Raw genomic sequence first — 25,857 nt, forward strand, 5'->3', positions numbered from 1 at the left:
TCACCTCACCTCCTATATGTGGATCTGTTCTCTTTGTTCCAAAGTAGGTAATCCAGGGTCTTGGAAAAAAAAAATAGAAATACCCAGACCCACGAACATTAGTAGTGTCCTCTAAGAACACTACTACCCGAATGACAGCTCCACCACAGGATTTCAGTACAGAAATCCCAGTGCGGAGTGCTCATTGGCTGAGAGAGGCGAGCCTTCCACCTCTCGCTAATGAGCGGTTCTCACCATTGACTTCAATAGTGAGATGTATTTCCTTGCCACATTTGGATTGAGTATTTGCACCTTCACTGGACTTCACCACCACGCTGCACCTTGGTTTTCAGCCAGTCTCCAGCAGCATCACATACAGGATCATAGGATCTCCTGCTGATTCCAGCACTAAGTTGCTCAGCTGCCGAGCTGTTACACACGCCAGGAGATACTACCTGTTCACATCCTTTCTGATACCTGTGGGACATGGACTGTCAGTAAGTCCATCTACAGGATTGTGGAACCCCCCTTGGAAAATTGCACACAGTTGCCCAGCTGCCAAGCTGTCAATCCCATGGGGAGAAACCCAAGTTTCACTCACACAGCGTGAGATACGGATCACCTAACACACCAACCTGCGGGTTAGGTCATTTAATAACATACAGTGACGTGCTTGAGAACTACATGATTTTTCCCTTTGGGATTCATCCATTTCCATTAATTTATCAATCCAATTTTTATATGTTGATTCATATTGTTCCTCTGATTTTTTAACCCTGCACTGACTGTTCATATTTCAGTACATTGATGTATATTTGATCCATTCACCTATAGGATTTATATCCTTCCCAATATGTAAGGTTGTACAATGAATTTTTATTAAATCTATGTTTTCTTTATCATATCTGCCTCATGATAGATCTTTAAGTGTAATTTACACACACTGTCCTTCCATCTCTTCTATAGAATCTATATATTTGCGCTATCACCATCTCTTTCTTTACATCTTTGCTAAGTGACCATTGTGTTTTTGATAGCAGCAGCTATATCCAGTTTATTTAAATTGAATAAGTTCTGTCTACTATACAACTCTAGGTGACCAACCATCGCGGTTACATGTCACATCATAATAATTTTTGTTCGTTACACACAATCCATATACATATATTTATATTCACACATATACATTTATATACTGTATATATATATATATATATATATACATACACATATACTACATATATATATATATATATATATATATATATATATATGGCCAGGGCTCTGCTGTTTATTGATGGGGGGTTGGGCTTGCAAAAATGGGGGAGGGAGAGGCTGCTGCTAGCGGGGGTGGAGAGAGAGGGAAGGATAGCACTTATAGCACTACCTTCTCTGCCCGGCGGCTGCTAGTCAGAGGGGGAGGGAGAGAATGACAGCACTGTCAGCACTGCCTTCTCCGCCCTGTCAGCAGCCGCTGGGCTGCTGCTAGCCGGAGGAGGGAGAGAGATGGACAGTGTTCTCATAGCTGCCTTTTCTGCCCTGTCAGCAGCTGCTGGGCTGCTGCTAGCCGGAGGGGGAGGGAGAGAAGGACAGTGTTGTCAGCGCCAGCACCGTAGCTAGACGGCAGTGCGCCCTGTGCAGCACTGCCGTCCTTCTCACTCCCTCTCCACCCAACTCCTCCCCCCCTGAGCGCTTACCCTTACTACTGAGGGGAGGAGGGAGGGCGGGATCCTCCACCGAAATTCACTGTGCGGCTCGCACCACTGCCGGAGGTCTCTTCCTGCAGACCTTTGGTGCAGAGAAGTGTGTGGCCGGTGCCGCTGAAGGTTTCCGCCCAGTGCAGAGGCACTGGCCGCACCACCCTCCCTACGGCCCTGGTCAGTGCTGCCCTCTCTGCCCTGTCAGCAGCCGCCACCGTTGTTTGAGTGACAGCAATCTCACTCTGTGAGAGCACTGAATCTGCAGTTAACCACATGGTGTCATGGCATACAGTATCTGTATTACACAAGGAACACATCCATTAAGGCCTCAGCCTTAATGATCATAATTCAATTGCTTTTTGAAGTTTGAGTGGCAAAAATTCCATAGGTTTTGTGAATTTCCAGATCATGTTGAAGAAGCCTTAATGGGTAATGTGAAACCATAAGGTTTTTTGTCTATGGAATATATATATATATATATATATATATACACACACAATACCTTTATCTTGAGCTGAAAATGAAGCTGCACCTGGAATCGGAACCCCTGTTTGTGGGCCCCAACAAACAACATACAATAAAAAAGATTCTCAATTAGTCAGAAAGTCTTTTAATGAGGTGAAATGTCTTTTTTTGATATATTCTGGTTCCTAGGACCTTTAAGTGAGGTTTCTTCTTGTGTAGTTCGGAAGATGCCCTTTATGTGGGTGAGCTGTAGTTCCTGGAATTAGACTTTCTCACCAAAAAATCACCTGAAACATGGCCGAATGGTCCCTTGTTAGTAAAATATTCGTTTATTTAATCTTGATAAAAAAGTGTTTTCAATGTATACATTTTTTTTCTTACATCAAATAAAAATGGTTACTGATATTCAATGCCTTGGTGGGGTAGATGTATTCACACCATCACCTCTAAGGATGTGAGCACAATGGTAGGAACACTCACTGTTGGTAGATGGATTACGGCAACAAAAACAGAGCCTACGCATTTCGTCCCTGGCAAGGGACTTCTTCAGGGGTACAATCTTGAAAAGGGTGATTATATATATATATATATATATATATATATATATATAAATAGTCCAACAGGCTGGCACTCCTCTCCAACACTGCAATTGCTCTGGGTGCCTTTCCAAAAATCACATCACATCTTACTTGAAAACAGGACGGCACTCCTAAAGATTTATTGAACGCGGAAAAAATGAGGCAGACACACCAGTATCAAATTCAACGTTTCATGATATAAATCATTTCTAACTAAATGATTTATATCATGAAATGTTGATTTTGACACTGGTGTGTCTGCCTCGTTTTTTCCGCGTTCACTAAGTCTTCAGGAGTGCCGTCCTGTTTTCAAGTGACATATATATATATATATATTAGGGATGAGCGGGTTCGGATTTCTGAAATCCAAGCCGGTTCCGAGCTGGTTCCGAGTCAGGTTTGAGTTTTCCTGCCTGACTCGGATCTGAAATCGAGGCAAAACATTATCATCCCGCTATCGGATATTGCGGGTTTTGGATTCTATAAAAGGTCCCCACGTCGGCGCCATTTTTCACTCCAGCTGTGGACAGTGAAGAGGGAGGGTGGGAATTGTGCTACTGTTGTCCATAGGGGCTGTGTCCACTCAAAAGTCCATAGGGGCTGTGTCCACTCAAAAGTCCATAGGGGCTGACTGGGCTGTGTTGTGCAGTGTCCCATAAAGGCTATAGTCCTAAAGGGGTGCTCTGTCCATCAAAGGTGCTCCCCAAAGTGCAAAAAAACACAATTATTTTTGTTCTGTTTGTGTGCGCTGTAGCCGCACGTGCATCAACAAAGTAGCAGTGCCAAGCATGCTCCTGTGTCATAAGTCAAGGGCCGGCTGGCTTGTCTGTTGAAGGGTGGTGTAACCCCCAAAGTGCTTGAATAAAAAAAAAATATTTTTTCTGTGTTTGTGACTTATGTGTGGTGTAGCTGCACGTGCATCAACAAAGAAGCAGCGCCAAGCATGCGCCTGTGTCAAAAGTCAAGGGCTGGGTGGCTCATCTGTTGAAGGGTGGTGTACCCCACAAAGTGCCTGAAAAAAAAAATTTTTTTTCTGTGTTTGTGTGCGCCTTAGCCGCACGTATATCAAATCACATAAATGGAGGACAAAAATGTGTCCGATAAAAATAAAATACAAGAACCACTTCCTCCTAGTGCTGAAGTTGCTGCCACTAGTCATGACATAGATGATGAAATGCCATCAACGTCATCTGCCAAGGTCGATGCCCAATGTCATAGTAGAGGGCATATAAAATCCCAAATGGCAAAGATCAGGAAAATGACCTTAAAAAATAAATTTAAATCATCTGAGGAGAAACATAAACTTGCCAATATGCCATTTACGACACGGAGTGGCAAGGAACGGCTAAGGTCTTTCCCTATGTTCATGACTAGTGGTTCAGCTTCACATGACCTCCTCCTCCCGATAGAAAAATTAAAAGATTTAAGCTGGCAAATGCACAGCAAAGAACAATGCAGAAGATATCCCAAATCCCCAAGGAGAGTCCAAGTGTGGCTGCAGTTGCGATGCCTGACCTTCCTAACACTGGATGGGAAGAGGTGGCTCCTTCCACCATTTGCACGCCCTCTGCAAGTGCTGTAAGAAGCACCCACAGTCCAGTTGCTGATATTCAAATTGAAGATGTCACTGTTGAAGTACAAAAGGATGAGGATATTGGTGTATATGGCGCTAAGAAGGAAGTTGACAAGGATAATTCTGATGGTAATGTGGTTTGTGTAAATCAGGGACCAAGGGAAAGAGTTGCTGTATGTGGGATTAAAAAGCCCATTACGGTCATCCCTGGGAAGAAGACTAAACATTCCACCTCTTTGGTCTGGAAATATTTCTCTCGAAATCCAGACAACAACTGTCTTGCCATATGTTGCATATGTGAAGCTCTAATAAGTAGGAGTAAGGATGTTAACCACCTAGGAACATACTCCCTTATACGTCACCTGCAGCACATTAATAAGTTACTGCCAAGTTCAGAAACTGTGGCTAAGACCGTAAGCAATCCAAGGACACCTAAATCCCTTTGTCCTGTTGTATCCAAGTGCCTGCAAACCACACCGTCAATTCCCTCCTCGTCAATTTCCTCCTCAGTCAGGATCGGAAGTAGTCCTGCAGGCCATGTCACTGGCATGACTGACTCTCCTATCCGGGATTCCTCCGGAGGATCCTGCATTGCTACGCCTACTGCTGCCGCTGCTGTTGTTGCTGCTGGTAGTCAGTCATCATGCCAGAGAGGAAGTAGGAACACCACTACTTCTTTTACTAAGCAATTTACCCTACAGCAGTCCTTAGCGAGGAGGATGTAGTATGACAGCAGTCATCCTGAAGCAAAGCGGATAACTGAGGCCTTGATAGCTATGTTGGTGTTAGTCGTTTGTCCAGTATCTGCCATTAGTGCAGTGGGATTTAGACAATTGATGGAGGTAGCGTGTCTCCAGTAACAAACCCCATCTAGATTCCACTTCACTAGGCAGGCGATACCTACAATGTACAGAGACGTCAGAAAAAGTGTCCTCAGTGTCCTAAAAAAATGCAGTTGAACCCAATATCCACTTAACCATGGACATGTGGACAAGTGGAACAGGGCAGACTAAGGACTATATGACTGTGACAGCTCACTGGGTAAATGTATCAGCTTATACAGCAACAACAGCAGCGTCACCAGTAGCAGCATCTCAGAAACACCAGCTCGTTCCAAGGCAGGCTACGCTGTGTATTACCAGTTTATGTAAGAGGCTTTGGGTGGTCCGAAAAATTTCTGGCCACTTTCGCCATTCAGCGACTGCGTGCCAAAGACTGGAGCACCTGCAAACACTCTTCAACCTGCCCTGTCATCACCTGAATCAAGAGGTTGGAACTCAATCCTCTATATCCTTCAGAGGATGTGGGAGCAGCAAAAGGCTATTCAAGCGTATACATCCACCTATGACAGGCAAAGGAGGGTGTATGCACCTGACTCAAGTGCAGTGGAGAATGATGTCCGTGTTGTGCAAGGTTCTCCAGCCCTTCGAACTTGCCACACGTGAAGTCAGTTCAGACACTGCCAGCTTGAGTCAGGTCATTCCCCTCATCAGGCTTTTGAGAAGCAGCTGGAGAAATTGAAGGAGGAGCTAAGATGGAGCGACTCCGCTCAGTATGTGGGACTTGTGGATGAAGCCCTTCATTCGCTTGTCCATGATTCAAGGGTGGTCAATCTGTTGCAATCAGACCACAAAATTTTGGCCACCGTGCTTGATCCTAGGTTTACAGCCTACGTGGTATCTCTCTTTCCGGCGGACACAAGCCTGCAGAGGTGCAAAGACCTGCTGATGAAAACACTGTCAGCTGAAGTGGAACAAGACACATCAACAGCAATTTTCTCCCGCAACTGGAGCTGACAGGAAACAACTTAGGTATCCTAAGCAACCCGCTAGCGGTGGTGCAGGGCAGGCAGGACCAAGTTTGAACATCTGTTCCGTACTGAAGGACCTGCCAACAATTTCTGACATGTCAACTGTCACTGCATATGATACTGTCACCGTTGGCAGAATGGTGGAGGATTATATCGGTGACAGCATCCAAGTAGGCATGTCAGACAGTCTGTACCTGTACTGGCAGGAAAAAGAGGCAATTTGGAGGTCCCTATACAAACTGGCTCTATTTTACCTAAGTTGCCCCTCCTCCAGTGTGTATTCAGAAAGAGTGTTTAGTGCAGCCAAGAATCTTGTCAGCGAACGGCGTAGGAGGTTGCTTCCATAAAATGTGGAGAAGATGATGTTCATAAAAATTAATTATCAATTATTTCAGGGAGACAAGCCTACAGAAAGTATAGAGGGACCTGTGGTTGTGGATTCCAGCGGGGATGAATTAATACTCTGTGAGGATGTACACAACACTGAATAGGGTTAGGAATCGGTGGATGAGGAGGATGAGGACAACATCTTGCCTTCATAGAGCCAGTTTGTGCAGGAACAGATAAATTGCCAGCTTGTTTTGTGGGGGCCCACACTAACCAATCATTTCAGCCACGTCGTGTGGCAGACACTGGTGCTGGAATGATTGGTTTGTTAAAGTGTGCATGTCCTGTTTATACAACATAAGAGTGGGTGGGAGGGCCCAAGGACAATTCCATCTTGCACCTCTTTTTTTTCTTTGCATTATGTACTGTTTGTGGCCTAGTTTTTCAAACTGCCATCCTGTCTGCCACTGCAGTGCCACTCCTAAATGGGACATATGTTTGTGTCGCCCACTTGTGTCGCTTAGCATAGTCATCCAGCTACCTCGGTGCAACCTTTTGGCCTAAAAACAATATTGTGAGGTGTTCAGAATATACTGGAAATGAATGGAAATTAATGTTATTGAGGTTAATAGCGTAGGAACAAAAAAAACACAAATTCTGTGATTTTAGCTGTTTTTATGCTTTTTTCCCAAAAAATACAGATCCAAAACCCAAACCACGGAAGGGTGGTTTTGGCAAAAACAATCCAGATCCAAAACATGAAGAGAGATCCAGATCCAAAACCAAAACACAAAAAGTAGCCGGTGCACACCCCCTAATAGATATATATATACATATTTATATATATATATATATATATATATATATATATATATATAAACGAGGTCTGTAAAAAAAGTTTGGTGAATGGTATAATCAAAACACAGAAACAGAATGCACATTGGAAATTTCTTTATTAGCCTTCAAAGTATTCTCCACCAGACACAACACACTTTTGACAACATTCATAAAGCTTCTGGAAACTGTCATAAAAGTATTTTTTAGGAATTGTCTTCAGAAGTGTTGTCACATGGTCCTGAATCTCCTTGACGTCCACAAACCTTGATCCCTTCATGACCTCCTTAAGACGAAGGAACAAAAAAAAGTCTGCAGAAGCAAGATCAGGGGAGTAGGGTGGGTGATCCAAAACAGTCACACCAGGCTGAGTCAAGAATTAGCACACAAGGATGGTAGAATGCGATGGTGCATTGTTGTGCAACAACACCCAATTTCCAGGCTGGATCATCTGTTGCCTAATACGTCGGATGCGCTGCAACAAACATTTCAGTACTTCCATTAAGAATGTGGCATTCACTGTACACTTTCAACAACATTTTGTGCATCTCCATCTCCGATTTACTCAATTTGAAGCAGAACTTAATGTTGTGTCATTGCTCCATTGCTTTTCGACGCACACTGCTCGGGATATTTTGTTGAAATGAATGCAATGGCAGTGCAGTGGTGGCCTCGGGCAACCCCGACTGTGGGCAGGTCCAGACATGTCCATGCATTTCAGCGTGGATGAGCGACCTTGTTGCATACGTTGCATACAGATATATCAGACCATTCACTGAACATTTTAGACAAACCTATATATATATATATATATATATATATATATATGTATGAGAGGGTGATCTTTAACATATAATTGGCTTTATAAGGACTTACATACATAAATAGAAAAATTGGTAAACGATAAATTGGACAAATAGTCCACAAATTCGTAAGGGGAACAGTGTTCCAAATGTGGCCTGATAAAAACTAGAGATGTGCGCCAACCCTCGTGTTTTGGTTTTGGATCTGGATCTCCCCTAGTTTTGGATCTGGATTGGTTTTTCCAAAACCTCACCTCCGTGTTTTGTTTTTGTGTTTTGGTTTTGGATCTGGATTTTTTCTTAAAAAAATAAAAAAACAGCTAAAATCACATAAAATGGGCCTTTTGTTGTTCCTACAGTATTAATAACCTCAATAACATTTATTTCCACTTGTTTCCAGTCAATTATGATCCCCTCATAGCACACAAGGGGACCAGGAAGCGTGCTTTCCAAAAATAAATAAACAATTGACTTAAATAATGCTTTGCAAATCTTCTATAACGGCATTTCCCAACCTGTAGAGAGACATAAAAAAACAGTTAGTTAGTGGCCTTCAAACTGCCATTGTTCCCACTGTCCACCTAACCATATGAGATATATTGTGAACAAGCAGAACAGAGCAGCAAATGCAACATTTCAGATCTAAGGTTTAAGTATTACATTGTGCCTTTCTTGTGAATTCTTTCTTGAGAGCCATGCCTGCTTGCTGGGAGTGGATTTTTTTTCATCCCATAAGGGGACCAGGAAGCTTGCTTTCCAAAAATAAATAGACAATTGACTTAAATAATCCATTGCAAACCTTCTGTTCTGTAATGGAGTTTCCCAACCTGTACAGGGACTTTAAAAAAAACAGAGAAGTTGCCATTGTTTCCCACTGTCCACTTCTCTTATATATGTGAATGTTAGAATAGAATGTAGAAGGCCAAAAATTGGGTGGACCACACATGGCTGATTGATCAACCATGGCGACTGGATTAGTGTCATAAGGAAGAGGAGGCTGCAAACTGGGTGTCATGTTATGAGTTGGCCATATGGGGTAAGTTGCTGTTAAGGGATCAGGCTGGTAATCATCAGTGGACACATTCATTTATTATAGTTGTTGTTATTTTGGGTTGCCATCTCCTGAACGGTGTTTACCAACAGACAGAGACTAACTACCTATCAGCTCAGGCATAGACACTTCCTGAGGAACAGAGCTCTGTTCTCTGGAAGGAAGTCAAATAGGTGGGAGCCCCCGTTTCAGCATCTGAAGCTCTAATCTCTCCACATAATCTATGATAGAAGAAAAAAAATGTCATTGGGGACATCTAGCTCCTCTTTCTGTACCCTGCTTACCCTTTTTGGACACGAAGTCCAGGATGGATGGTTTGAAAGAAGAAGGCCTAGCAACAGATGGGGATGGTCATTATCAAGACCTGGTCCCCCCATTGGGTGTAGTCTGGGAGGTATTGTTTGGCATGCAGGCAGCAGAATAACAAAGGCCTCCATGTTGTCTATGCTTACTACTCCGTATTTCAGTTTGCGATTCAGGTAGGAATAAAGTCGGCTACAGAACACAGTGACAAAATCACTGGATGTCTTAGTGCATTCAGGCCAAATACAATCCATGAATTCCTAGACAGAATCCGGACAGATGAATCCTTTGCTTGTAATATTCTTTGGTAAATCCTGGCAAAGATGGGTGTTATAGCCAGACACTTTGAAGGTTGTAACTTTAAACTGCTTTATAGAAAACATGTGAATAAAACCTTCCCACACTGCAGAACATGATGAAGAAATCCCTTGAAGTTCAGCACCTACAGCATCTTTTTTCATGTTCTCTAAGGCCTCTCCTGACTGTGAAGAAAGATTCTCCACACTGTAGTCTTCCAGTGTGACTTTTTAATGGTGATTTCAATGGGTTCCACTGGCTGAGATCCATCTCATCTGAGGGTTGGGTTTTCCCCATGCAAATGAGACAATTCACATCCAGAAGGTGACTCTTATGTTTAGCCGTGGTGTCAGTCTCTCTTTTGGCAGAATTAGGCTTTAGTTTTTTACAAATATAGGCATTAGTTTTTTAGAGCATATAACTTATATGCTGTTAGGATAACATTTCTGCTTTGTTTAAGATTAAAAAAAAACCTTTTTGTAACCCAATAACTTTAAAATAAGTTTTCTTTGCAATATTCATGCAGCCCCTTGACAGACAGCAGCACAGCACCCCTGTGCAGCTATGCCGATGACAGGTGTGGCTGACACGCACACAAAAAAATTGTTTATTTATTATTTGGGCCAGCAGCCTCTCAACAGACAGGAGCACAGCACCCATGCGCAGCTATGCCAATGACTGTGACAGCCAGGTGTAAAATTGATCATAAATTAATTTAAAAACAATTCATTGGGTGGAGCCCCTGGCTGTTAAATTGATCATAAATTAATTTAAAAACAATTAATTGGGGGCAGTGCCTGGCTGTTAAATTGATCATAAATTAATTTAAAAATAAATCATTTGTTCCTAAACCAACCATAACATTAATTTAAAATGTCAGGCAGCAACGCCCCAACCAACACATAATGGAAAGGAAAAAGGTGCAAGATGGAATAGTCCTTGGGCCCTCCCACCCACTCTTATGTTGTATACGAAACAGGACAGTTTAACAAACTGCTGATTCCATACACAAACTGGCTTTACATTACAAGTTGTCCTCGTCCTCATCATCCCCATTAGTGTGTACATCCTCTCCTTCACACAATATTAATTTGTCCCCACTGGAATCCACCATAGGCGCCTCTGTAATTTTTTGATGTAATTGTTGGTAGAGGTCTTCCTCGTGGAATTTGTAATTCATTTTAATGAACATCATTTTTTCCACATTTTGAGTAAGTAACCTCCTACGCCGATCACTGACAAGGTTGCCAGCTGCACTGAAGACTCTTTCAGAGTACACACTGGAGAGTGGGCAACTTAAGTAATGCAAAGCCAGTTTGTGTATGGGACTCCAAATTGCCTCTTTTTCCTGCCAGTACTGAACAGGACTGTCTGACATCTCTATTAGGATGTTATCTCTGAAATAGTCCTCCACCATTCTGTGAATGGAAACCATATCACACATAGTTATGGTAGAAGACATGTCACTAGTAGGCAGTTCTCTCAGGCCCAACCAGATGTGATTTTTTTGGTGAACGATCTGCATGACCAGCAGGCATTCTGTAAGGAAAATTTAGTTTTTTCCTGGCAGCTGTTGAACCTGAAGGAGGAGATGATGGCGTTCACATGCAGCTGCAGCTGACAATTTTTTGACCAACAGCTCTTTGCATAGATTTAGATTTTGCTCTGTTGGAAAAAAACTCACAAGGTAGGACTTAAACCTAGGATCCAGAATGGTGGCCAAAATATATTTTTCAGGAGTCAACAGATTGATGACTCTTGGATCCTGGTGAAGTGAATCAAGGGCTTGATCCACCAGTCCGACATACTTTGCACAATCGCTCTGTTTCAGCTCCTCCTTCAGTTTATCCAGCTGCTTTTGCAAAAGTCTGATGAGGGGAATGACCTGACTCAAGCTGGCAGTGTCTGAACTAACTTCACATGTGGCAAGTTCAAACGGTTTGAGTACCTTGCACAAGACAGAAATTATTCTTCACTGTGCTTGAGTAAGGTACATTCCCCCTCCACGGCTTATGTTCTAGTCCATTGTATAGGCCTGGATGGCCTTTTGCTGTTCCTCCATCCACTGAAGCATATAGAGGGTAGAATTCCACCGAGTTACTACCTCTTGCTTCAGCTGATGGAAGGGCAAATTTAACAGTACCTGCTGGTATTGCAATCTTCGACTAGTGGTCGCCGAATGTCTAAAATGTCCAGATATTTTGCGGGCCAATGAGAGCATCTCCTGCATGACCGTGTCACTTTTTAAAAAATGTTGCACCACCAAATTAATTGTGTGAGCAAAACATGATTGCTGTCATACTTGTTTGCCCTTGCAAATGATTGTTTGACAGCTACATTTTTTTTTGGATGATACGCTACAAGTAGTCTTCTTCCTGGTCCCCTTCTGGGATGAAGATCCACTGACAGCAACAGCAGCAGTAACAGGTGCAGTCATCAAGGATCCTTCTGAGGAATCACGGATAGGAGAGGAATCAATCATGCTTCGAATACCAACATTGGATGCAGCAGGACTACTTCCGATGACGAATAAGTATGTTGATGATGCAGGTGTTGGGGATCGAAAGTGCTTGGATTTCACAGAGAGGGAGCAGGTAGGTGACACTGGACATGTTATGTTTTGAGTTTTGGAACTTGGCGACATACACTTTGATATTTGATGAATGTGCACCAAGTGATGTAACAAGGAGGAGGTTCCTAGGTGTTTTAGGTCCCTCTCTCTACTCACTCTTGCATGGCAACGGACACATAGGGTTTGACAACTGTTGTCCGGATCGGGATGGAAATAATTCCACATGTGAGAAGCAGATTTTTTTGTCTTTTGTCCTGGCATGACAAAAATGGGCTTTGGCTTTTTCAGACCATGGGCAACAGATGTTGCCTTACTTACACAAAGGACATTCTCGGCATCAACATCCTCATCACCAACATATTCATCATCAACATCCTCATCATCCTTAGTGCCTTCAACTACCAACATATCCTCCTCCTCCTCCATGTGCAATTCCACTGAAGCATCCTCAATGACTATGTGTGCAAGATGTTGACTGCCCTATCCCAAATTTACAGAGGGCACACAAATGTTGGAACTTGGAGGATCCTCCAGTACACTAGTATTTAGGTCAGGCTCATACATGGCAACTGCGTACACACTTGCACTCTCCTCTGGGATTTGTGATTTCGATTTCTCAGGGCACACAGTTAGTTTTTCCGGAGGTGTCTTAAAAACTTTCTCATTTTTAATTGGACCACCACCACTACTACTACAAGCAGAAGGGCTATCAGCAGTCTTCATAAAGAAAGGCCAAGGCCTTATCCTTTCCTTGCCACTTCATATAGTGAATGTCATATTGGCAATTTTTGGTTTATCTAAAGGCAAATATCCTTTCAACTTTTTTTTCTTAACTTCAGTAAAACTTGCTTTACCATATCGATGGCGTGACTTAAGCCCTGGGGCATGGGCCTTCATAGAGGATGAGTAAGTTGACGGCCTTGCACTGCTGGCAGCAGCTACAACATGTGGCTCTTGGCCTTGCTCTCCTGTCATGTGACAGCCCTCCATATTTTCTGCAGTCTTAAAGCAGTGTCACAATCACCAATAATGTAGCCAAGGTGCGGTTACAAAATTCACACACATGCAGTTATGCACACTCACAAAAATATTAGAAAAAAAGACAAATGATGATTTCTATTTTTTGTCAGAGCTAGAAGTACTTGGCCCCAGAGCACCGTTTGATCATGACTGGAGTTGGGCAGCACAAGGTTGCAACTTTCGTTGCTGGCTGGATCTTGTGCGCTACTGAGGTTAAGCCTAACATGCACGCACACACAGAAAAATATAAAAGACACTTTGATTGATTGATTTTTTTTGTTTTTAGCACGACTGGATTTGGGCTGGATCTTGTGCGGTACTGCGGTTAAGCCTAACACGCACACACACACACACAAACAGAAAATATAAAAGACACTTTGATAGATTTTTTTTTTGGACTTTTTAAAGAACTTGGGCCCAGAGATGGACACAGCACAAGCCCAGGACACAGCAGACAGCCCAGATGGATCAGCAGACAGCACAGTGGAAGTGACAGCACCATGACCAGAGACAAGACTGGATCAGCAATCACCAGCCCTGGACCCAACAGACAGCCCAGATGGATCAGCAGACAGCACAGTGACAATGACAGCACCGTGACCAGAGACCAGAATGGATCAGCAGACAGCACAGTGACAATGACAGCACCGTGACCAGAGACCAGAATGGATCAGCAGTCACCAGCCAAGGACACAGCAGATAGCACCAGCACCTCTCCCAGCCCTACACTACCTACCCTCCCTGTTCAGTCTCCACAGCTGGAGTGAAATGGTGTCCATTGCATGGTCCCTTATATAATACATTGATCATAGAGACGAAAGCTCACGAACCGCGAGATTTCAGACTCTATCGTTTTGCCGCGGTTTTGAGATCCGACCAGGCGGGAAACTCTGAGCCTGCTTGGATCCGAATCGGTTATGCTAAATTCGGGTGGGTTCGGATCTCTGGAATCCAAACCTGCTCATCTCTAATAAAAACGTATAAACACATATGCATGTATGTAACAGCAATATGCATACATAAAAAAATGGAACAAATGATAAATAAATGAAAATACATTACCAAAAATTACTGCGTATCACATTGATAGAAATTCTCATCAAATTCATGCAAAGAATACTTTTCCAATTGTGGTCTTAAAAAATACACATATTTAACTAATAGCCTTCATCTGGCATTCCAATGAAACATATAACTCAACTTCCAAAACATATATGTGACCGAAAAATAGATATACTTTCAATCAGACTAGTACTCCAAAGGTAAACACATTTATAAATAGCTGCTATACCTACAGCACCTGGTATTTCCAAGTGGTCTCCCATCCAAGTACTAACCAGGCCCAACACTGCATAGCTTCCAAGATCAGACAAGATTGGGCATGTCCAGTGTCATGTGGCTGTAGGTGATTTGCACATTCAAATACAAAATGCACTGTTGCTATTTAGCATTCAAGTACACAATGTGGCATAGCTGTATAGGCACATACTGTACAGTTTATAGCAAAAAAAAATGTTTTCTTCCTTTTAAGTATTATAACTACAAAAATGACCCTTAAAACCACATTTAAATGTATATATGCTAGCACAATGGAGACCTTCTCAAATAAACAAATTGCAACTAATGGAAATACACTCTCCAGTGATGGCATTTTCTAATAGTATATAATAGTATATAAAAAACAGCAATCTGCTAAATGTGATGCACACGCTGCAAACCTGCAACTATTAAATGGATCATTCAGCATCCCTAATGTAATTACAGCATTTATACAGCAACCTGCTTAAAATAACAGAGCTGCTAACAATAATATCCACTTACATAATATAATACAACAACAAGGATTAACAGGAGTTTAGAGAAAGAGCTCCAAAAGACGTAAGGCCTCCATACATCAGCAATTGATTGCAGCAATCGTGCAATTTGCCATTGATTGTGTATAAAAATCTTTCCCTTTTTCAATCAATTGCAGAATTGCCACAATTGATTGAAAAAGGCAAAGATTTTTATAGACAATCGATTGCAAATTGCACGATTGCTGCAATCAATTGCTGATGTATGGGGGCCTTTACTCTAGATCCACAACAAATGTGCACAGAGGAGAATCCTTTCAGATGTAATTGCATACTTCAGCATCTGCTTGCCAGATATTTATACTGGGTACCCCCTGACATCTCGTCCGCCCCTCTTTTTAATATCAAATACTGCCCAATGCAATAACCCCTATCAGGAGTCGTTTAGGAAAAATACCGATGTGTTCATAGGAAGATTTTACTACAAATGTGTATAATTAATAATATTAGTTCACTATCATTCACTACAGATAAGCTAGGGAGGAGTTATACATCTATTCAAATGAGATCATATTACATTTTACCAGAGATATATAGACAATTTGATCTTCATTTGGCACGGAGATGATACCAACATTGAGAAATTTCTTGCACATATAGAAATTAGATGAATTTACAATTCACAAACAAACATCATGAGAAATCCATTGATTATCTGTATCTAGTACTGGAGAGAAATGTCAATGAAGTGGTTAAAACATGCACAATTTTTAAGGCTATTGATGCAAATAGTTTCATACCATCGACTATCTGTCACAATCCCACCTGAAAGAACAGCGTACCTTATGCACAGTTCTTAAGATTGCGAAAAAACTGCAGTGGAATTGAGGACTACTGGCAACAGTCTGAGTTTCTAAAAGCTTGATTCGTTGATAGGGGTTACAAAACCACCATGATTGAGGAAGCCAGACTAAAAGCATCCATTCGCATTAGAGATGAGTTGATTGTTGAGAAAATAGGTAATCAATATAAAAGAGAGTGGCAAAGTAGACCCTTTATCATGCAATTTAATAGAGAAAATAATGCTATTAAAAAAGTAATTGAGCGCCACTGGAGTATCCTTCTAAAAGACCCAATTTTGGGTCCTCGACTTCCCAGCAGACCAAATCTAGTCTTTAGGAGATCCATCAACCTAAAAAGAATTCTAGCACCGAGCAACTTTAGACCCACTTTTAAGAAATTATAGAATCAAAACAAAAATTTATGGCTAAACAAATGGGTTGCTTTCCCTGTAATTGTTGCATTTGTTACAAGCATATGGAGAAGCAACCTTTCAGTTTTCAACAAGACAATGGTAAGATCTATACCCTGCAAAATATTGTAACTTGCAATACAGATTTCGTAATTTACAGAATCACTTGCAGTTGCAAATTAGCTTATGTGGGCAAAACTAAAAGAAGTATTAAAATTCGTGTTCAAAAACACCTACCTAACATAAAAAATAACGAAAAAATGCATAGGTTACTAAGGCATTTTGCAGAATGTCATGGATCCGATATTAAAGACATGACCTTCACTATTTTAGAACACATAAAAACAGACCCAAGGGGAAGTAGTAGGGAATTATGGACCTCATTCAGACCTGGTCACAAGCGCTGAGTGCTCGCAACCAGGTCGATGTTTAGGCCCTGCGCACGCGCAGCGGCCCGCACTGCACATGCGCAAGCTCCGAAGCAAAAGAGAAAATCTCTAGCTCCGGAGCTTACTACAAAAGGGGCGGCTGTCGATGTTGATCGACAGCTCGCCCCGTTTTGTAGGCGGGGCGGGGGGGTGGCTACACAAACATAGTGCCTGCCGTTTTGTGGGCGGCCGCACTGACATCAGCAGTGATGTCAGTGGGGAGCTTCCTGCTCGATCAGAGTAGGAAGCTCCCTGGGGCTTGCGGTTGCCGAGACCCAACCTTAGGGTCTCATCGCAAGCCCCGATGGTCGCGATGGTCTTGACCATCATGACCATCACCCTGGTCGGTCGCTAAAGCTGTGAGTGGTAACCCACAGCTTAGCTAGCGACCAGGAGGCCGCACTTCAAAAGAGAAGCGGCCGCCCTCATTCAGAGCGAGCAGTCGCTTCTTGCGACCGCCTCTGAATGAGGGCCTATGGCCCTCATTCAGAGCCGCTCGTAAGCGGCCGCTCGTTCGTTATGACCGATGTTCGCACATCTGTGCATGCGTACGGATTGTAATACGCATGCGCGAACCAGTCAGTGCGGCCAAAATTCGTTTGTTCGCTAAATAGCGAATGCCTACTGTTTTGAGTGACAGGAGGAGGCGTATGTGGGTGGTAACAGGGGAAGGTGCTTGAAAAAGGGGGGAGTGGAATTCAGAACGCAGGCGTGCTTAAAGGTCAAAACGGGCGTTTTAAGGGTGTGCATAAATAAAACAGCAGCGTCATTGACCACGTCACTGGGTTATTTTATAGTCAGAACTGCTCGCAAGATAGCGGTAGGAAAAACCAACCACAAGAATAGCGAGCAGTTCATACGCTGTTCGATGTATTCCATTAATCTAATAAATATCGGACATGACGTATGGTGCGAGCGGCCAGGGGGCGTATTTTTCAAAATTACGACCGCAAGTTTTGTTTGCTCGTTCAGACATAGAGGCGTCAACGGACCGCAAAGAGCGAATGGTTCATTTGAATAGCCACCCCTTTTTTGTGAACAAACGACTGCAAATAATATCCGGCTCTGAATCAGGGCCAATGTCTCTAAAAGAGAATCTTATTGGATCTACTCCCTTAATACTCTCTCCCTTAGGCTGAATGGAAGTATCAATATAGTATCTTTTTTATACTGTAGTTCTAAAGGTGTGTTGATATAGGACTAGGGGGTAAATTTACTAAAGTGAGAGTTTTTAGAAGTGAGTTTTAAAAGTGATGCTGCCTATAGCAACCAATCAGATTCTAGCTGTTATCTTCTAGAAGGTGCTAGTTAAATATTTAGTAGAATCTGATTGGTTGCTATGGGCAACATCACTTTTAAAACTCACTTCTAAAAACTCTCACTTTAGCAAATTTACCCCAAGTAGTTCAAACTGAGTTGTGAATACCTCATAGGAGTATGCATATAGAAGATCCCATATTAGTAACATTTTGAAGGATTAGGTTTCACTTAGAGTAGTTAATGTGATTATGTTTTCATTGTAAGAACAATGTTTGTATGGTGATTTCTTTTTGATCTTTAAAAGTTTGTATTGAGAGACCAATATGTCATTTAATTTATAGACTTTAGGTGCCCATACACGGTGTGATTTTGTACATAATTTGGCAATTTTCGATCATTCGTAATGGTGAATCGTGTAAAATGTGGCATATTCCAGTACGATTATGTTGACGATGTGCGTCCCCGGCATCGTGTATCAGCATCGCAGATCAACTGAACCTGCAGTAAGATTTTGACCTATCGTGTAGGATTAGACACACATCGTATGGTGTTTTGCTTGATGTACGATTGCGATGTGCGATTTTTGATGTTCCTGGCCACTCCTCTCCTCCCTTTTGTGACAGATGATGGGAGAAGTGGAGCAGCCGCAGCGTCTCTTGCGGAGGTTTGCAAATAAAAAGTGAGTAATCGCCTCTATTCTACTATGTACACCCTGAACCACCAATGTACCTCTACCCCACCTATGCATATTAACCACTGCACCCCCAATGCGTATTAACCTCTGCCTCACCAATGCATATTAACCACTGCACCCCCAATGCGTATTAACGCCTGCCCCACCAATGCATATTAACCACTGCACCCCAATGCGTATTAAATTTACCTCTGCCCCACCTACGCATATTAACCACTGCACCCCCAATGCGTATTAACCTCTGCCCCACCAATGTATATTAACCACTGCACCCCAATGCGTATTATGTTTACCTCTGCCCTACCAATGCATATTAATACCTGCCCCACAAATGCATATCAACCCCTGCCCCACCAATGTGTATTAACCCCTACCCCACCAATGCATATTAACCACTGCACCCCCAATGCATATTAACCTCTGCCCCGCCAATGCATATTAACCACTGCACCCCCAATGCATATTAATCCCTGCCCCACCAATGCATATTAACCACTGCACCCCAATGCATATTATGCTTACCTCTGCCCCAACAATGCATATTAACACCTGCCCCACAAATGCATATTAACACCTGCCCCAAAAATGCATATCAGCCCCTTCCCCACCAATGTGTATTAACCCGTACCCCACCAATGCAAATTAACCACTGCACCCCAATGTGAATTAACCCCTGCCCCACAAATGTGTATTAACCCCTGCCTCACCAATGCATATTAACCACTGCATCCCCAAAGCGTAGTAACCACTGCACCCCAATGTGTATTAATCCCTGCACCCTCAATGCTTATTAACCACTGCCCCGCAATGTGTATTTTAACCACTGCACCCCTAATGTGTATTTTAACCACTACACCCCAATGTGTATTAACCCTTGCCCCACCAATGTGTATTAACTCCTGCCCCACCAATGCGTAGTAACCACTGCACCCCCATTGTGTATTAACCACTGCACCCCAATATGTATTAACCACTGCACCCCAATGTGTATTAATCCCTGCACCCCCAATGCTTATTAACCAATGCCCCCCAATGTGTATTTTTACCACTGCACCCCCAATGTACCCTATGCAACCAACGTACTAGCCCTTCAATGGTGAATATCCACTGCACCCGCAAAGTACCCACTGCCCCAGCCAATGTTATGACAGTGTAGCACAATACAAGTTGTCCCTCACTTGTTTAAAAAAAAATGTACTATGAAAATAAACTTATCCAGGTTTTAACATTTATTTAGAACAAATCAAAAATATATCAACTAATCTAAAAAAATCTACTGGTAAAACATTCAAACTTTAAAATTTTAAAATAACACACTAAAAACTCCAACTAATTAAAATAAATCAACTATTAAAACATTAAAACTTTAAAAACTTTTTTTTCTGTTTTCCCACAGAAATGACCAGTGCAAGAGAGCACCAATTTGTCACTGGTTTCTTGAGCACTATCGCGCCCACGAATATCTGTGGCGCATAAAGGGGCCCGACTACAGCAATAAATACAAGAGAGCTGCTGCAATTGAAGAGCTTGTATCTTTTAGCAAGCCATTCCACGACGAGGCTTCCTCAAAGTGGGTGAAAACCAAAATACAAAATTTACATACAGTATACGTAGTGGTGTCACAAGGGGGGTGCGGGACACACCCAGATGTCACCCGCCGAGGGGTGACACCAAGGTGCATATCCCCCCTTAGTGACAGGAGCCGCGTGCTGCACTTTAGTATTAAGTGGAGCACTTGGCTCCAACACAGTAAGGGAGCCTGCATTGTCCACACCTCTGGCACCCCCCACCACTCCATTGATAACCACGGGCCAGGGACCTGGTTTGGGTTGCAAGGCCACACTCCTTCCCCGAGGCAATGATCCTTCCCCAGAGGCCATGCCCCTTTTTGAAGCGCTCATGGCATCCCTCCCCACTCTGGGTGTCACCGCGGGGAGGGACACTACTGAGTGTACGTTAAAGAAAATAAAAAACAGCAGGAGTCGCAGGCATCTGGAGCGGGGAGCCGATGAGGGAGCTGATGAGGGAGCCGATGAGTTCTACACCAGTATCTTGTGGTACTTCGACCTCCTCAAGTTTCTGCACTAGCAGGAGCCACAGTATTCTTCCCAAGCGCTCATATTCGAGAGGGTCCCTGGGGAGCAGCAAGAGAACACTGCTGAATTTGAACTTCCATCCTCTTTGGATGAGGTAAGTACAGACATAGTGCATACACAACATGCCAAATGTTTTTTAAAAGTTCAATAGTCTACAATTGTCCATATCACACTAGCGGATACTGTTGTGCTGCCATGGTACTGCCCTCACTCCATGAAAGTAGGCCATGTTGACTCCACAACTGCAGATGGAGCCACAGAGGGCACTTGCAATGTCTCCTGTGGATGGTCCAGGTCATCTGCCATAGCTATGTCTACTGTCCTCTGTTGTATAGTATATGTTTTTTGGAGGTAATTGTGGAGGACACAGCAGGCCAAGATGATGGAATCTATTTTGTCCACATGTAAATTTCTAGCCTTATGGAAGATTCTGAATCGGTTGCATAGAATGCCAAAGGTGTTTTCCTCTATCCACCGTGCCCTGGATAGACGGTAATTGAAGATGTGCTTTTTTTTCATCAGGCCCCTTTGCGCATATGGCTTCAGCAAGTGTCCATGGAGAGCAAATGCCTCATCAGCCACAAAAACATAGTTTATACCATGCTTCGTTGCTACTGTATTTGGCAAATTCAGATGGTTGATGTTAAGTTTCTCATAGAAGAGGGTTTGTATAAATGACCCTCCATCAGAAGCATGGCCATTTTTGCCCACATCAACAAAAATAAACTCGTAATTGGGGTTAACCACCGGCCATGAGCACTAAACTAAAAAAAAACTTAGAATTATAATAAAATGATCTACTGTGGGCTGGTGGGTTAATGTAGATATATTTACCATCACAGTTTGGGAAATTCCACCTACGTTCAAATTCCTCAGCAATGGTCAGCTACTCCTCCACCATTGTTGGGAACTAGAATAAAGAAAGAAAAAACAAAACATGTTATTTACATTAATCTTTTCTCTCTCTCCTCGAACAGTCTACAACACCAGATCTTGACATCACCACTAGCCTGCAAATTGCCACCCGAAGAGAGAGCGAGGCTGAATTTACTCAGCTGAGCAGACCCTACAAAAGCCCCTGGACATGTTCGACCACATGGGCCAGTAGTCTCCTGGATATGGATGAAGGCCAGTAAATCCATGCCCAGAGGATCATCTATGAGACAGTGATCCAGGGGAGATTGAAGCAGCTGGGCACCACAACAAGGCTGACCGATGAACCTCTGCCCCTGACAATGGTCCAGCCATGCTATGGGTCACCTTCATCCCATTCTTACCCACCACCAAGCTACCAGGCCACACTACTGAGGCCAACCCCATCCCACCCTGCACCCCATCCCACTTACCTTACTCCTAAACCCACCCACCTCTCCACATCCATCTCTGAGGTTCTTTACAGAGCCATGTTGGTGGAAGATGAGGAGCAACCCCAATTTATTTATTTTTTTAAATTATAGTAAATTTAAAATATCAACAAGTTTTATCTCTCCCAATAGCTACTGCATGGTATACGGTGCGGATGACGCAGATTGGACAGGGTAACTAATGCAAGGACAGATTGAGGAATGCAGAGGCCTCAATCTGGACTTGCGCCATGTGCTTCGTGACATATTCAATCTGTCGTTTTACACACCGTAGACCATGCAGCTTCCTAGCTATTGGGAGAGATAAAACTCGTTGATATACAAGTTATTTTACATGACAAAATATATTGAGTCCTGAAAAGGATAAAATAGTTTTAGAAAGGTTTTTGCCTTCAGTATCAACTAGTTTTATCTCTCCCAATAGCTACTGCATGGTATACGTGCAGATGATGTGGATTGGACAGGGTCACTAAACGCATGGAACAAGGACAGATTAGGGAATGCCGGGGCCTCAATCTGGACTTGCACCATGTGCTTCATAGCATATTCAATACGTTGTTTGCCACTCCATATACCATGCAGCTGCCTAGCTATTGGGAGAGATAAAACTTGTTGATATAGCAGTTTTTATACATTTAAAACCATGTTGGTTTTGGTAAACATTAAAAATCAGCCATGTTGGTTTTGCTATTAAGTAAAAATATGTTTATTGATACGTACAGCAATGTTAGTAGATTTTTTCCCTCAGTGTGAAAAAAATGAATAAAAAAAACATTTTCTTTCACCAAATACGTAGTGTTTTTACTCACCTTAAAGTAGTGGAACTTCAGGACATTGACAATGGCATCACAGATGTCTGGGATGATGCGCCCCAAAGCCTGGGAGAAATGAGGGTCCCAAACTTCAGGTCTTCAAAGGACCTTCCTATAGTCAGGTGGCAATATAGGGGGTGACCAGATGCAGCAACTCCTGGAAGGTGGCATCATTCATACTCAGGTAGTTGCGGAAATCGTCTGGGTTTTTCTCCCTAATCTACATCAACAGGGGCATATGGGAGCGATCTCCTTCCTCATCAGCCACTCCTTGGTCCAGCTGGACCTCATCCTCCTTCTCTCCTCAACTCCATCACATTTCAGCTTCAGATAGCCATAGGTAGCAAAAGCTTATAGCGATAGGAATCCATCACCACAGAATGTAGTATAGAACACACTTTGTTAAAGGCAAGCCCAAAACAAAGCATAGCACAATAGCAATGTACATTCATGCAGCAGGGTATAACACCAAGCCTCACTAGTCACAGAGCAGAGTGTGCTCAGATCTAAAATGAATGCTGCCTTTTATACCCCATAGATAAGCCCTCCCCTATTGAGATTCCAGCAGGGGCATCGTGAGGTTGTTTGCTGCATATGATATATCTTTAACGATTTGCAATCGCTTTACGACACATCTATCCGTATGCTCGTTTGTACAATTGTACCTTTTGTTGGCACAAATCGTAAAGAATTTCAAGGGAAGAATTTTCAAGGGAAATTGTATACGAGATCACATCATATAATAATTGCACCGTGTATGGGCACTTCAATAGATTATTGTGAATTCAATACCCTTTAGTTTGAATTGAAATGCCATTGTGTTACTAATAGGTTTGATTTGTCAGCTGGATGTAGGGTGTAATTCACTTTATATTGAACGGTGTCCTTTGCACAATTTCTGTAAGACAGGAGTTTAGATAAAGTCCTCATCTAAAGGTGTTTGTCGCATATAGATATAATCAGGGTGTACCAACTGTTGTTTACCAAATTGGGGGCACATATATAGTATTTAACACTAATACCCCTTTTACACCAGAGCTAAAACCCGGGTTATTGCAGGGTTAACCCAGGGAGCTCGTTGGTGTAAAAGGGGAAAGTATTGGATTGCCGGGTCGAGTGACCCGGCAATCCAACCCAGGTAACTTGCAGGGTTTAATACGGGAATAACCCGTGAACCCCTGCAGTGTTAATGGCACAGGGCTATTCTGCAAGTATGTGGCAGGTGTTTTCTAGAATAGGCTATTAGCGGCAGGTGCAGAATTTAAAAAAATTACTTTAGGGACATAAAAATATGCTAATACCCATTTTCATGTACCCCAAATTTGATGGGACCACTAAAAAAAACGAAAAACATAACCTAAGTGCTCTTCTGCATCACTTCTTCAATGTCGGGAAAAAACACCTGCTGCCGCTATTTAAAACCTCGACTTTCATTTGCAGGCTAAAACGGGGGTACCCATAGTGATCCCCCCTGTTTTTACAGCTTTAGGGGGGTCCTACAATTTATTCCAGGTAAATCCCATTTTTTTTCGCCGATCCTATTTCGCTGGCTCCCGTTTTCGTAGCCTTTTAATTGAATACGGGGATAAAGCGGGCGCGCGCCCGATACTTTATCCCAGGAAAATCAGCGATGTGGAGCGAAAAGTCCAGCACGGACTTTTCGCTCCCAATTGAATACCCCTGTAAGTCTTTTGGAACTCTTTCTCTAAACTCCTGTTAATCCTTGTTTTTGTATTATATTATGTAAGTGGATATTATAGTGAGCAGTTATGTTATTTTAAGCAGATTACTGTATGAATGCTGTAATTATATTAGGGATGCTGAATGATCCATTTAATAGTTGCAGGTTTGCAGTATGTGCATCACATTTAGCAGATTGCTGTTTATATACTATTAGAAAATAACATCACTGGTGTTTCCATTAGTTGCAATTTGTTTATTTGAGAAGGTCTCCATTGTGCTAGTTATATATACATTTAAATGTGGTTTAAAGGGTAGTTTTTGGAGTTATACTACCAAGGGGGGTAATCAATTAGAGGCAAAATCGGCCTTCCAATTAGCCGATATCGCGGCAGATATTGGCCGCGATCGGCGAAAAAACTGCAGTTTTTTTACTAAAAACTGGACAAAACTTTTCTCCAGCCTAGGGCAGGCGAAAAAAAATAGCAAAATGTCTATTTTTGGGTAATAATGTGGGGATTTCTTGACAGCCCCTCTAATGATACTTTAGTTAATAAAAAAAATTTTAAGTTGCATACTACTTTGTCGAAAAATAACCGGTGAAATTTCAGTCCAATTTTTTTTTAGGTGTAAAATGCATTTAAAGTATTGGTATTTCGAAGGGCCATAAAGATGCGCCAAGTGTTCTAAACATCACACGTGGCTGACACAGGTGGTTTTTTAAAACCGCTAGAAAAAAACCTGAACCAGCCCCGTGCAATGATTAAAACACCTGGCGCATCTTTATGGCCCTCCGAAATACCAGACCCAATATGATAAATGCATTTTTCATGAAAAAAAAATCAGCCAAAGTACACAACTTACAAATGTATTTATTGCTAAAGTATCATTAGTGGGGGCTGTCCAAAGGGTTCTGTAAGAAATTCCCATATTTTTACCGAAAAAAAAGGGATTTTGCAAATTTTTCCACATTTCTCAAAATGGAGAAAAGTTTTCTCCATTTTTACATGAAAAATTGGAGATAAATTATCGCCGACGCAACAGTGCATTTTGTATTTGAATGTCCAAATTACCTACAGCCACATGACACTGGACATGCCCAATCTCATCTGAGCTTGAAAGCTATGCAGTGTTGGGCCTGGTTAGTGCTTGGATTGGAAACCACT

At 42.5% G+C, this 25,857-nt stretch overlaps 1 protein-coding gene and 1 pseudogene across 4 annotated transcripts in view; one reads left to right on the forward strand and one right to left on the reverse strand.

Annotated features, from left to right (window-relative positions):
* Positions 1-25,857, forward strand: part of CFH (complement factor H) — a 695,946-nt gene that overhangs the window by 160,166 nt on the left and 509,923 nt on the right. The window lies entirely within an intron of this gene.
* On the reverse strand, positions 14,601-14,719 carry LOC148517311 (5S ribosomal RNA; annotated as a pseudogene).

Source organism: Taudactylus pleione, unplaced genomic scaffold (genome assembly GCF_031769625.1).
Source record: "Taudactylus pleione unplaced genomic scaffold, aTauple2 ptg000223l, whole genome shotgun sequence".
In the NCBI taxonomy this organism is placed as follows: Eukaryota; Metazoa; Chordata; class Amphibia; order Anura; family Myobatrachidae; genus Taudactylus; species Taudactylus pleione.